This window comes from Piliocolobus tephrosceles, chromosome 19, assembly GCF_002776525.5.
Source record: "Piliocolobus tephrosceles isolate RC106 chromosome 19, ASM277652v3, whole genome shotgun sequence".
Taxonomy (NCBI): domain Eukaryota; kingdom Metazoa; phylum Chordata; class Mammalia; order Primates; family Cercopithecidae; genus Piliocolobus; species Piliocolobus tephrosceles.
The window spans coordinates 36127576-36142775 of record NC_045452.1 but is presented as its reverse complement, the minus strand read 5'-3'; positions in this window follow the sequence as shown (position 1 = coordinate 36142775).

Sequence of the window (15200 nt, the reverse complement as noted above, 5' to 3'; positions counted from 1 at the left end):
GCGCCCGGCCCTCTCCTCGCTGGCCCGCCCTCTCGCCCGGCGCTGTCCCTGCTGGGTCCTGCGCGCCGGGAACTGGGGGCCGGCAGTGCAGACCGAACCCGGGGCCGAGGGGCTTCTCCACCGAGCCGCCTGGGGCTCGGCGCGGGGCGCTCCGCTCGACCCCAGCTAAGCGAGCATTAGGCAGTGCGGGCGTCCCCTTTCCTGAACCCTTGTGGGGCGGGAACCGTCGACCTAAAAGAAAAAAAAAGCTGAGGCAAACTTGATATAAGTAGAGAGGTTATTTGGACCGAGTTTGAAGATTGCAGCCTGGGAGCATAGCTTCGAGTTGCTCTGAACTTAGGATTCGCAACAGTGACAAGTGGATTTATAAAGCTTAAGAGGGGGGGCAGTTATTAAATTGCTCCCCAAGAATTTACGTGAAAATAACAGAAGCTGTTGATTGGCTGCACGTTGTTGTTTGCATAATGATTCCAGGAAAGGAAGTTCATGGGTGAGGGCAGCGTGTCCGGAGCAATAGTGCCTTTAAACAATTGCCAGGCACGAGTGGGGACCACTGAAGCCCCGTAGACCTCTCAGAGCCAGTTTAACCTCGCACACCTCACACCGCTCGGACCTCTGTGTTGCTTTTCTTTTCTCACACCCCGCTCCGCTTCACCCCACCGAGCGCCTGCCAGGTGCGACCCCCCCGCCCAGGGCCCTGCGCTCTTGCAGTTGCCTGGCCAAGTCCACCCACAGGTGGAGCTGGAAGGCCAGTGGCCTGCCTCTGGGATACCCTTTCAGTCCCCTCAGGTCACAAGGCTGGAACCATTCCGTTGGAAGGGTTCTGTTCCTCTCTCCTGCGTTATAACCCCGTCAAGCGGCCATTTTCATCTGGTTTCCCACATTCATCAACTCACCTTCGATTTACCCAATTTCCAACGCAACTATCAACTCTGGTTAGGAAGAAGTCAGAGGCAGGGCGTACTTCACTTACCTCCTCCACAAGATGAGCCCCAGGCTGTGGGGCAGGATCATGGGGTCCTCTTAGCTCGGCTAGAGCTGAATGCTGAGCCCATGTGTTTGGGCGGATTTGCATGTTAGAATTGCATTTCTCTTGTCAACAGAGCATCTTCCTACCTGGGAAAGATGAGCAAACTGGAAACCTGTATTAGAAACAGTAGGGCCTCGGAGATGTAAACCAAAAAGTATCTGAGACAGGGCTCCATCAATTTAGAAGTTTATTTTGCCAAGGTTAAGGACAATGCCTAGGAGGAAAAAAAAACACGGTATCACAGAAACAGTCTGTGGTCTGTGCCTTTCTCCAAAGATGACTTTGAGGGCTTCAGTATTTAAAGGGGGAAAAGTGGGCTGGAGGGGAAAGCGGAACAGTGTGGTAATCCACACGTTGCAAGAGAAAAGAAGCAGGTCGAGAACAGTCGACTGTACAGCTCACACTCAGCAAATCAGCACTTTACATAAGAGAAGCGGCTGTTGAACCTTTTATCTGTAGCCATCTGCTTAGGAACGAAAGGAAAGGCAGCTGCTTACATCACTCAGCTTTCAGCTCTTTCTTTTCCTTTTGGCAGAGTGAACTGGGATCCTGAGTTTTATGTTCCTTTTGCAGAGGTGAGGCCAGATAAGTGACAAGACAGATGCCAGTCCAGCAGGTGGTCATGTCCAGGGCGTGCAGCCTTGGGACACGGTCTGGGAACAAACACTGCTGCAGAGTTGGAAGCTGGCAAGAGGGTCTCAGCTGTGAAGTCCCTGGGGTGGGGGAGAAGTGGTCAGAGAAATCAGAGGTAAGGTCTGTGCGTGGGAACTGAACTGAAATCCACAGCTCTGTAACAAGGTATTAATCTGGTTCCTAGAACCAGGGTAGATGATCAGACCAGGGCCACCAGTACCATCCACCCATTTTTCCTGAGAAAAGAAAAATAGGGCAGTCTGAGCTCTGAGGTGTGCAGAATGATCAGGCCCAGAGAGGCAGGAGCGTGGGACTTCATTCAGTGCCCCTTCCACCATAGAAGCAACTGTCCAGGGCAATTGTTTGATGGAATTTTTGCTCCTGACAGGCTGCCTCACCCATCATCTTTATGTTCACGTGGAATTAGTGATACTAAGAACAATGCATAGCCAATCAGCACCTTCTGTATTTCAATGCAAATTCTTGCTGACAACTTAGGGACTGCCTCTTTCTTTTCCTTAAAAACCCACTGTAACTGCTAATAGGAACATATGTTCAGGGCAACCTAGGGGTATGTGCCCAGGTAGCCATCCTCAAGCTTTGGGCTCAAATAAACTCTATACTTAATCATAGTTTCTGAATTTCATTATTGGAGGTTGACATTTTGGCGACCCAGATAGGACCTGAAGCAGGCCTTCAGGGATTGCTACTACTTCATCAATAGTTGGAGCCTTGGTACCAGCACAAACGACTTGTTTATTCGACCTCACTGGGGCTGGCGGGGTCTCTGGTAAGGCCTGTCTTGGGATCTGAATCCTTCCAGCTTAGTTGAAGATTGAGACACAGTAATAATTTGATAGGGTTGGAACTGAAGCTCTACTGGAAGTAGGAGTTTCCATTTTTATTCTCTAGAGATTCTGTTGACAGATTTGTGATTTTCACTTCTCTCTGAGGTTTTACTTATCTCTTTAGAGTTTGCAGCCTTTTCTCTCATTCGAAATGTGGTCAAGGAGAAAGTGTCATCTTTAAAACTGGCCACATTCTGAAACTTGGTTCAACTGACAAATTTAAACATTCTTCTTCTTCTATTTGTTTTTTTTGAGACTGAGTCTCACTCTGTCACCCAGGCTGGAGTGCAGTGGCATGATGACCTCTGCCTCCCGAGTTCAGGCAATTCTCTGCCTCAGCCTCCCAGGTAGCTGGGATTAGAGGCACCTGCCACCATGCCCTACTAATTTTTTGTATTTTTAGTAGAGATGGGGTTTCACCATCTTGGCCAAGCTGGTCTTGAACTCCAGACCTTGTGATCCAGCCACCTCGGCCTCCCAAAGTGCTGGGATCACAGGCGTGAGCCACCGCGCCTGGCCACTTTCTTCTTTAGTGACCAGAATTCCTCCCCTTAGGCATTTTTGGTCATTCAGAAGGAAAATCTAAATTATGGGCACTTGTACTTCTAAAGGAGACCTCCATCTGCAGAAACGGCAGCTGGATTCATGTACAATACTTATGGTGCCACCTTCTGTCAGTATCTAGAAACATGGTCTCACTTAACCCATGAAGACCCCAGACTACAATAGCTAAAATGGGGTGCCTTTAAAATACCTGAATTAGGCCCACCGCAGTGGCTCAAGCCTGTAATCCCAGCACTTTGGGAGGCCGAGACGGGCGGATCACGAGGTCAGGAGATCGAGACCATCCTGGCTAACACGGTGAAACCCTGTCTTTACTAAAAATATAAAAACTAGCTGGGCGAGGTGGCGGGCGCCTGTAGTCTCAGCTACTCGGGAGGCTGAGGCAGGAGAATGGCGTGAACCCGGGAGGCGGAGCTTGCAGTGAGCTGAGATCCGGCCACTACACTCCAGTCCTGCACTCCAGTCCGGGCGACAGAGCAAGACTCCGCCTCAAAAAAAAAAAAAAAAAAAAAAAAATACCTGAATTAGTTTGTGCACTCAATAGGAAAAAGCTGCATCTGAAATTTAAAAACTGAAAGAGCTACTTTTCAACGATACTTAGAAGCTCCTAAAAGCAGTTCTGATGGTCATTTCTTCACAAGAAGAAAACAAAAGATTATCTGAAACTATTTCGTTTTTTGTTTGTTTTAAGACAGTCTCACTCTGTTACCAAGGCTGGAGTGCATTGGCGCCATCTTGGCTCACTGCAACCTCTGCCTCCTGGGTTCAAACAATTCTTCTGAGCTGGGATTATAGGTGCCCCCGACCTTGCCCGGCTAGTTTTTTTTTTTTTTCTTTTTTTTTTGGAGACAGAGTTTCGTTCTTATTGACAAGGCTAGAGTGCAATGGTGCAATCTCAGCTCCTTGCAACCTCTGCCTCCCGCATTCAAGTGACTCTCCTGCCTCAGCCTCCCAGTAGCTGGGATTACAGACACCCGCCACCATGCCTGGCTAATTTTTTGTGTTTTTGATAGAGACCGGGTTTCACCATGTTGGCCAGGCTGATCTTGAACTCCTGACCTCAAGTGATCCACCTGCTTCAGCCTCCCAAACTGCTGGGATTGCAGGCGTGAGCCACATGCCTGGCTGTATCTCTCATTGTTTTACTTCTCCTAAGAAAACCAAATTCATGGTATTCTGAAGACCAGAGATGATTCAGCAGGCAACAGCAGTTATATAAATTGGTGACTTGACTGAGGTCTTATTTTTTGCCACCCTGCGATGCCATCCCAATTTGGCTTTTGGCTTTCTTCACTGAAGGAAATCACAGAAATTCCTCACTGAGAGGTATCTTTCCCTGATATAATTTGGATATTTGTCCTCACCCAAATCTGACATTGAAATATAATCCCCGACATTGGAGGTGGGGCCTGGTGGGAGTTGGTTGGCTCACGGTTGTGGATTTCTCGTGAATGGCTTAGCACCCTCCCTTTGGTGCTGTCCTCACGATAGTAAGTGAGTTCTCATGAGATCTGGTCGTTTAGAAGTGTGTGGCACCTCACCTGCCACTCTCTCCCTCTCTCTCTCTTGCTCCTGCTTTCCCTTTGTGACATGCCCTCTCCTCCTTTAGCTTTTGCCCTGATTGTCAGCTTCCTAAGGCCTCCCTAGAAGCTAAGCAGATGCCCGGACCGTGCTTCCTGTAAAGCCTGCAGAACCATGTGCCAATTAAGCTTCTTTTCTTATACATTACCCAATCTCAGGAATTTCTTATTTTTATTTATTTATTTATTTTCATGCAAGATAGGTTCTTACTCTGTCACCCAGGCTAGAGTGCAGTGGCACGATCATGGCTCACTGCAGCCTTCTCCTCCCAAGGCTCAGGTGATTCTCCCACCTCAGCCTCCCGAGTGGCTGAGACTACAGGCATGTACCACCACACCTGGCTAATTTCTTCGAATTTTTAGTAAAGATGAGGTTTCTCCATGTTGCCCAGGCTGGTTTTGAACTCCTGGGCTCAAGCCATCTGCCCACCTCGGCCTCCCAAAGTGTTGGGATTATAGGCGCGAGCCAGTGCAGCCAGCTGGTTATTTCTTTATAGCAATGCAAGCATGGCTTAATACATCGCCCTTCCTCCATGTGGGACAAGGCCATCTGATAATTAACCTTCCTAGCAACTCAGGACTAAGCTCCTGAACATAAAGGGAGCCAACATAATTTGCATTTTTCTATGAGGCTTTCTTTGAAAGGTCTTGATGAAAAGGGGAGAAATGGGGAAAAAAAATAGCACAGAGCCGTCTGAGTTGTGTGAGGTGTCCCAAAGTTATCGGGCCCAGAGAGACAGGAGTGCGGGACTTTTTGTTTTGTTTTTGTTTGAGACAACATAGTGAGACCCTGTCTTTATAAAAACTTTAAAAAAATTATCCAGGCATAGTGGCATGTGCCTGTGGTACCCAGCTACTGAGGAGAGAGGATTGCTTGAATCTGGGAGGTTGAGGCTGCAGTATGCTGTGATCACACCACTGCACTCCCGACTGGGTGACGGAGTGAGACCCTGTCTCAAAAAAAAAAAAAAAAAAACCCACTGCTGCTAATTGGAGCATCTGTCTTTTCAGGGGAACTTGAATCTAGGCTCCCAGGTGGCCATCCTTAAGCTTTGGGCTTGAATAAACTTTGTACTTAATCATATTTTCTAAATCTCATTATTCAAAATTGAGAATTCATTCCTCCCTTCATCTGTTCGTCCATATGTCTGCCCTTTCACCCACCTATCCCCCCATATATCCATCCACCCATTTGTCTGTTAGTCCATCCATCCATCCATCCATCCATCCATCCATCCATCCATCCATCCTCCCACCCAGTCATCCATCCATCCAGCCATCTGTCCTTTCACCCACCCATTTATTTGTCCATCCTTCCATCCGTCCGTCCGTCCGTCCATCCATCCATCCGTCCGTCCGTCCATCCATCCATCCATCTATCCATCCCACTGAGTCATCCATCCGTCCGTCCGTCCATCCATCCATCCATCCATCCATCCGTCTGTCCGTCCATCTTATATTTTGGGGGGCATGTCTGATGTGTCATACTGTGGCAGGTGTACAGACACAAATTCGGAAGACAGATCTCCACTTAGAATTCTGCCAGGCGCCTCAGCTCAACATATGTCCAGCTGACTTCATTTTATCCTCCTCCTCCCATCTCTTGACCTTCTGTTCAAGCATTTAGTAAATACCAGTCATCCACAGCCTGAGCCCACCTGGGTTGCCCTTAGTTGTCTGACTCACATCCATTCTAATTCCTTGGCTTCTCTCAATCATCTCTGCTTCTTTTCCTCCTCTCGGCCATTCCTGAGTGTACCTCGATCACTACAGCAGTATCTGTGCTGTTTCCTCCTTTTCTAGGTGACCATTTATCCTTCTGCCAGAGGGCTCTGTGGGAAATACAGATTTGATCCTGCTGTTTCTTGCTAGGAGCCCTCCATGGCTCCCAGTCCCCAGAATGCAGCGGGCAACTTTCAACTCCTGGTCCTGGGAGCCTCCCACCTGTGCACAGTGTGTGCTTCCACGGCCCATGCCCACTCCCTCCTTCCCAGCATTCCAGTTTGGCCCTTGAGGCCTCCTCGGAGTCATCTCCCTCCCAGATGTGCAATGCATTTTGGGTTCTCACAGCTTCCCCTCCTTACCTGCAAAGGTTGAACAGACCTGGATGTGATATCCTGCTTTGCCACTTCCTGCTGCGTGACCTTTGTTATGAAGTTCTCTAGACTTAGGGTTTCCATTGGCTAATAGGATCAGCCAATCTGCCTTCGAGGAGTGGATGAAGCTTGGCACTTAGTAAGTGCCCATGAGGCATCAGAAACTGCCCTTGTTGAATGATGCTCTAATGCAGTGTTGACATCTCTGTCCTACTAGACTGTAGTTGCTTTGAGGACTCCACTTCTGTCTTTTCATCCTGATTCCATGGTGGGAGAGACCCGCAGGCCCTTATCAGCAATTCCAAAAAGCAAAAAGCTGGGAAAATGAAAAGGCTTTTTTTTTTTTTTCCTGTAAACTTGGTGCCAAAATTTGCAAAATCTGACCTGACCCGAGGTGTTGGCAGCATCCCAACACTCCCTCTGTTATAGGCACCTCTGCTGGTTGCTGACATTGTGTATGTTTTAATTTTTAAAATGCATTTGTCTTTTTGTGACCTTGGGTTTAATTACACTGTGAATTCATACAAAAAGGGTTACATGTACCCAGTGATCGCTGTGGGAAGGACACATGGAAACACCCTCTTTGTCCATAGTGCAGAAACCATCAGTGATGTTGGGAAGCCATCAAAAGACAAGCAGCTGGGTTGTGCGTGGTGGCTCGTGCTTATAATCCTATCACTTGGGGAGGCCGAGGTGGGAGGATTGCTGAGGTCAAGAGTTCAAGACCAACCTGGCCAACATAGCAAGACCCCCTCTCTATTAAAAAAAAGACAAACAGTTAAAAATTTACAATAATTGTGATTACCAAGAGCCATTGAAATATGGAAAACATGGGGCCAGTGGTGTGTGGTGTAGGGAGGGAGATCTTAACCAGGAGTGGATGGAATGGAGTTGGCAATGAAGAAGTCACCATATGCCATGGAGTGGTTTGTTGGTTATGAAAGAGGTTGGAATACAGCAGGAAGAACTGAACTTTAAAGGTGAGCATGAATATTCAAGAAGTGTCATGGTGTAAAACAATCTGCGTAGCTGTGGTGGAAAGGCTTCCTTTCTCCTCAGGAAACAGCTGAAAATTACATTGATGGGTTTGTTTCCTATGAAAACCTTAGTCTCAGCCAGGCATGATGGCTCACGTCTGCAGTCCCAGCACTTTGGGAGGCCAAGGCAGGTGGATTGCTTGAGCCTAGGAGTTCAAGACCAGTCTGGCCAACATGGCAAACCCAATTTCTGCAAAAAATACAGAAATTAGCCAGGCATGGTGCATGCCTGTAGTCCCAGCTACTCTGGAGGCTGAGGTAGGAGGATCACTGAGCCCAGGGAAGTTGAGGCTGCAGTGAGCCAAGATGGTGCCACTGCACTCCAGCCTGGGTGACAGAGAGAGACCCTGTCTGAAAACCAAAAAACAACAAAACCTTAGTCAGAACAAGTCTGTGGAGCTGATGAGTCAGGCAGCTCCACCTGTGCTCTTTTCTAGACAGACAGGATGGTTGAGGATGGTCACAACAGGCGTCCAGGAGGAAATGCACGGGATGATGCTGGCCAAAGCTGGTTGTGGTTGGAAAAAGCCACTGGTGTGAATGATGTATGCCAGCTAGTATGCAAGGGAACATATACTGGGAACCCAAGCCATGTTTTCTGCGTGGTTTAATAATCCTTTGCATCAGTGCCAGGAATTCACTGCAGATAAGCTGGTCTGGAAGAAAAACGAACATTTTGTTATTTCTGCACAGCTGCTCCACACATTCCCTTCCTGAATGTCTTTTGAAAAGCAATATTTCTGACGTTGACTTTTCACCAATTTGTGAAGGGAGTTTTACACTCCAGTAAGAGTGAATAGAAATGCTTTTTTTCGGGGGAGGGGGAATCCTGCCATTAACTGAGTGAACTCAGGACTTCCTAAGTTCACTCACAAGGCTGCCGTTCACACCGTCACAGACGCTCGGACAGAATGGACAGCTCCACGAACATGCACTCGGTTGACTGTGTGAACCCCAAACATTTGAGACAGGCCTCAGTTGCTTTAGAGAGTTTATTTTGCCGAGGTTGAGGACGCGCACCGGTGACATGGTCTCAGGAGGTCCTGACGACATTTGTCCAAGGTGGTCAGAGCACAGCTTGGTTTTAGACACTTTGGGGAGACCTGAGACATCAGTTAACACATATAAGATGAACATTGGTTTGGTCCAGAAAGGTGGGACAACTGAAAGCAAAAGTGGGACTCAAAATGGGGAGGGGGTTTCCAGGTCATGGAAGAGACAAGTGGTCGCATTGAGTTTCTGATGAGCCCCTCCAAAGGAGGCAGCCAGATACTCATTTATCTCAGTGAGCAGAGGGGGGACTTGGAGCAGAAAGGGAGGCAGGTTTGCCATAAGCAGCTCCAGTTTGACTTTTCCCTTTAGCTTCCTGATTTCAGGGGCCCAAGAGATTTTCCTTTTGCAGCTGCAGGAGCACTTTGACCTAAAACAATTCTTGAAACCGAACCTGGAGATAAAGCCCATCTATGGCAGAAGAAGGTGATAGCAAACCGCATTACTGACCCTCGAAGTTTACCAACCAAATGGGGAAGCGGGGAGAATGTCACAGAGAAGAGATGCCGACCCTTGAAATGGGGCACCTCTGTGCCTGCCTTGCATGATGGAGAAATTGCTGGAATAGGCTGAATACCAGTGAGAATGGGAGGGGAAAGGTGAGGGAGATGTGGACCCTGGGGAGCCCCCATAGACTATCTGGCAATTATCTGTGGCCTGCTAATTGCTGGCTTCAAGGACATTTATCAGTGAGCAGGAGGACCCCTGAGTTAGAGAGATGCTTAGGTGTGGCAGTGCTGATGTGGGAGGAAGTGCTGAGAAGCCCATTGACATGGTGCTGACCCGGGACTTCAGAGACTCTTCTTCAACCCATCCTCCATGCTGCCTCCAGCCCTCTGATCTCAGCGATGCATCACTGCTGTGCCGCCTTTCCCAAGACCCTCAAGCAGCCAGACATAGCCTGACTTGTTGCATGTATGCATACAGGTGTCAACCTAAAATAATCAAAAGGGCCAGAATCTTGTTTAAGGAGAGTTTATTCAAGTGCAAAGTTTAAGTCCAGCCACCCAGGAAGCACAGATTCCAAAGAATGGAAGTCAGTGTTCCGAAGTGTAGAAGTTTGGAACCACATATATAGATAAAGTTTACGGAAGCTTACCGGAATTTTAACATCTTTAGACTTTAATGTAGAGTTTCAATGGTCTGATTAGTCGAGGTGGTCTTTTTCTTTCACAAAAGGTGTATTTGGCGGGGCACAGTGACTCATGCCTGTAATCCTAGCACTTTGGGAGGCCAAGGTGGGTGCATCACCTGAGGTCAGGAGTTCAAGACCATCCTGGCCAACATGGGGAAACCCAGTCTCTACTAAAAATGCAAAAATTAGCCGGGTGTGGTGGCGAGCACCTATAATCCCAGCTACTCGGGAGGCTGAGGCAGGAGAATTGCTTGAACCTGGGAGGCGGAGGTTGCAGTGAGCCCAAATTGCAGCACTGCACTCCAGCCTGGGCAACAGAGCCAGATTCTGTCTCAAAAAAAAAAAAAAAAAAAAAGAAGAAGAACGGTGTATTTAATCTTCCACACTGAAAATGCAACAGTCATGAGGTCTTTGCGCCATCTGGTCTGAGCTGGGTACAGGACAATAAAGGAGGCAGGTAATCTGTAACAGAGATCGATCAGTGATGGGAAGGAGGAGATCTGTTCTCTGGGAGACTGAGGCGGGAGGATTACTTGAGCTCAAGAGTTCTTTTTTTGAGACGAGTCTCGCTCTGTCACCCTGGGTGGAGTGCAGTGGCGCCATCTTGGCTCAATGCAACCTCCACTTCCCAGGTTCAAGCAATTCTCTTGCCTCAGCCTCCCTAGTAGTTGGGATTACAGGTGCGTGCCACCACACCTAGCTAATTTTTGTATTTTTAGTAGAGACGGGGTTTCACCACATTGGTCAGGCTGGTCTCAAACTGTTGACCGCAATTGATCCACCTGCCTTGGTCTCCCAAAGTGCTGGGATTACAGGTGTGAGCCACTATGCCCGGTCAAGCTCAGGATTTCCAATCCAGCCTGGACAACACAGCGAGATCCTATCTCAAAAAGAATGAAATATGACAATACGACTTTGCAGCTTTTCAGAACATCATTAACTTTGCAGCTTTTCATGTTTCTCCTAGTCATGTCCAGAACAAGGACCCTGGGGAATAGAGTTAAGCTGTAATCTAAGAAGCAGAATTTGCAAATATGCTACTGACTCGGTCTCCAGGACTTAATGTCCCCTTTGACATAATAAATTTAGAGGGTCCTAAAATTTTATTTGCTTTTAAACGACCTTTTTTTTTTAAACAGACATTTAGCTTCACTTGAACCTGTGTTTGAAGCTTTAGTGAACATTGTCCTTGGGAGTAAGAAGTGCTAGAAAATTTATGGTATGTGGTTACTTGCTACTTCATGAACTACTGTATTACCATATAAATCAGCTGGAGGCAAGCTGTCATCCTGTTTATGGGACATTTGTTCCACTTAGCATGATGAATTTGGCTGCAGGAATATCAGTATATTTGCCTTTGGAGTCCTGCTTCAGACCCCTGATGGGGGCTATGCAATCTATAGTACTTGCTTTTATTTGTTTATTCTGCTGTAAATGGTTTGTTGGAATGTTTTGTTTGCAAAAATAGCCTTAATTTTCCCTTCACTGTTTCCATGCACCTTAGAAATAGGACTTCGCAGCCGGTTGTGGTCATATACACCTATAGTCCCAGCTACTTGCAAGGCTGAGGCGGGGGTGTGGCAGACCAGGTCTCACTAACGCAGGCCTCCGTAACAACTGTTTCAGTACTGACCAAGTGGTTAAGTTAAATACTAAAAGCTGAAAGAGCCAGCACCCTTATATAAAGGCTGGAATGTAACAAAAGCCCACCAAGAGGTTTGCGCAGGCCTTTCCTGGGCTTTAAAGCATGACAAGATAACAAAGGAATTCTCAACAGGACCCATTTAGGATTAAACAAGTTTTACTGGGGGTCTGAAGAAGCTCCCCAGGCCTCCACAAACAAGCTTTGTTGGAGACTAAAGGAACTCCCTAAACCTCCATGACTTAGCAGGAGGCCAGATCCGGGTGATCACCCCAGCACCTGGACCCAGCTAGATTAATTAAATTCACTGAGGCTCCAGAGGAAGGTCTTCAGGACTTAGACCTTAGTTATAGATTAGAAGTTAATCACTTACGTCTTTAGATGAATGCACACTTACGCGTAGGCATAGAGCTTAGAAGGTATACAAGTTCTGGAAAACGCTGTAATTTTGAGTTGTTCTGGTGATAATTTCCAGGCCTTCTCTCTGTAACTAGTTACAGAAATAAAAACTCCATTCTCTCCCAATTCATCTGCGTCTTGTTACTGGCACATGAGCATAGGTGGTCTACCCTCAGTTTTGGTCTGTTAACAGGAGGATTACTTGAGCTCAGGAGTTCTAGTCCAGTCTGGGCAACAGAGCAAGACTCTGTCTCAAAAACAAAGAAAGAAATGATGCCATGAGTTTGCTGCTCTTTAAATCGATGACTTTGCAGCTCTTCACCTGAAGAGGTGGCATCTGTTTCCCGTTTGAGTGCGGTACATCTAGGAGAATGGCTTTGAGCAGTGGTGTGGCAGACGTGACTGTAGGCCAGCCCTGAGCTGAAGCTGCCGGGGACGGCACACTTCCTCTCTCAGCTCTGCCAACTGCTGCAACACGCCTGGGCCAGCCCGCTGGAGCACAGAGCCCAGTGCATCGGGACAGCCCACATCAACAAGGCCCACCTGTCTCCACTGCAGGTGCGTGAAGGTGCCCGACTGAGAGTAGACAAACTGCCCAGCAGGTGGCTTTTCAAGCAGAATCACAGACTAGCTCCATCGCTGTGGTGGAAGTTCTCCCCAGTGCCAGGATTCTACTTGGCCCCTGACTGCTTGAGCAGCCCATGTGACAGCCATCTCTCTCTGCAGCCATGCGTGTTGGCTGGGCTGGGGCCAATGCATCAGGAAGTAGACACAGAAGTGGATCAGGAGCAGAACATTCCTGAGAGCTGGCAGAAGCTGGCGTCTGGAGCTGCTGGGATGTGGGTATGGGCTCTCTCAGCGGCGGAGACACGGATCCTGGCAGAACCAACGGCTGCCTTGTGCCTTCGGTGCTGCTACTGGCCAGAGTGGTTTTCCGTCTCAAACCCCATACTGTGTGTCTGTTCTTTCTCGTTTTTTACTTAAAGGAGAAGAAAAAGGTGACTATGTGTACATGTTGGTGGCACACATAACCTAGTATTAAGTATTACAAAGTCTTACAGGCAAGGCACAGTGGCTTACACCTATAATCCCGGTATTTTGGGAGGCTGAGATGGGCAGATCACCTGAGGTCAGCAGTTTGAGACCACTCTGGCCAACATGGTGAAACCCCATCTCTGCTAAAAATACAAAAATTAGCTGGGCATGGCGGCGCATGCCTGTAATTCCAGCTACTCGGGAGACTGAGGCAGGAGAATCGCTTGAACCCGGGAGGCTGAGGTTGCAGTGAGCTGAGATCACACCGCTGCACTCCAGCCTGAGTGATAGAGTGAGACTCTGTTTCAAAAAAAGAAAAAAAGTCTTAAAAGTCTTACAGACCTAAGGAAGAATTTGTCTTCCTCTGTGACAGCGGAGATGTGCTCTGATGATATAGGAGAAAACCCCCAAATCAGTATCAGCCCACCAACCAGGCCAGTGAAGCCCCACCCAGACGCACCAGGCGTGGTAGTCCATGAACAGCCAGGCTTTTGTAAAGCCCGGTGCTTTATGGAAAGATGCTCTGCTGAGCCCGGGTTCTGGGGCTTCCAGTCGCTCAGTCTTTTGTTTACTCATCCATTGCATATTTCTCGAGCACCTCCCATAAACCAGATGCCGCCTGAGGAACTGGGGTTACCAGGGCAAATGAGACCAGGCCCCTGACCTCAAGGGCCCCAGGTTCAGGAGAAGAGAGAAGACAAAAAATAGGAAAAGAAGTGAACTAATTTCAGACGGTGCTTAGAGCTGTGGAGAGAATGCATGGCACTCGGAGGCCCTGAGCAGCCCAGATGGTGCAGAAGCTGTGGTTGTGGTGTTGAGGGTGTGGCCCTGAAAAGGTGTAGAGTTGAGAGTGAGTGAAGGCCTGGGGTCGGCAGGGGCAGGATGGGAGGTGGAGAATGAGCTGTATGTGGAGGAGCAGCGAGCAGACCGCTGTGCCCGGAGCCTGGTGGGGCCCTAGGGCTAGGTGAGGCTGGCAGAGTTTGGGGAAGGCTCCTGGCCCAGATCAGGTAGGCTGTGGCATGATGTCATCCTGAAACCATTCCAAGGACACTACCAGGCATTTGAACAAGGGGAGAATTGAGATCAGTTCATGTTTCTGAAAGTCTCGGAAGTAGAGTATGACATATGTCCCTACAAACTTGTACAAGAATGTTCATAGCAGCACTAGTCACAACGGCCAAAAGGTGGAATCAGTCCGAAATCCCTCGCCTGACAAGTGGATCAACAAGGTGTGGTCGGTCCATACGACGAATAATCTCCAGCCCTAAGAAGTAATGGTGTGCCAACACTTGCGGCAACGTGATGAACCTTGAGCATGTCAACACGAAAAAGGGCACGAGAGAAAATTACCTCTATATACATTGGGTTTGCTCAGGAGGAGAAATAAGGATTATAATCTAGAATGCATGGAATGGCAAGCCCCCAGGGCGTTTGGTGAGGGAAGGGTGAGGGAGCTTTTATTGGCAGAAAGAGATTTACATAAGCTGCCTAGAACCAGAGTCCATGGGTCCCAGAGGTCTAAAGCCAGAGTTGCTGTCAGTTCATTGGTGGAGATGCCGTTCCTGGGCAGGTGTTCTTTCAGGAGCATCTTACCTGAGTCACTGCCATCTAAACGATGTCTGGTGATGATCTTATCAAAGCAGGAGATGTGCGAAGAACACGAAAGGGTGTTAGGAAAGTCCTTGAAACAGTCATCTCAGACACCTAAGTGTGAGCCCCCACTGCTTTCGGCTTGCCACACCTATTTTGTCTGGGTCTGACAAAAGTGAGTTCAGGCCAGGCGCAGTGGCTCACGCCTGTCATCCCAGCACTTTGGGAGGCCGAGGCAGGAGGATCACTTGAGGTCGGGAGTTTGAGACCAGCCTGGCCAACTTGGTGAAACACCATCTCTACTAAAATACAAAAATTAGTCGGGCGTGGTGGTGGATGCTTGTAATCCCAGCTACTTGGGAGGCTGAGGCAGGAGAATTGCTTGAACCTGGGAGGCGGAGGCTGCAGTGAGCTGAGACTGCATCTTTGCACTCCAGCCTGGGCAACAAGAACAAAACTCCGTGTCAGGAAAATAAAAAAAAAAAAAAAAAAAAAATTCATTTTGGTACCTGCAGTGTACCAAAATGGGAGTGTCAGCTTTTCACTAACACCAACAGCTGC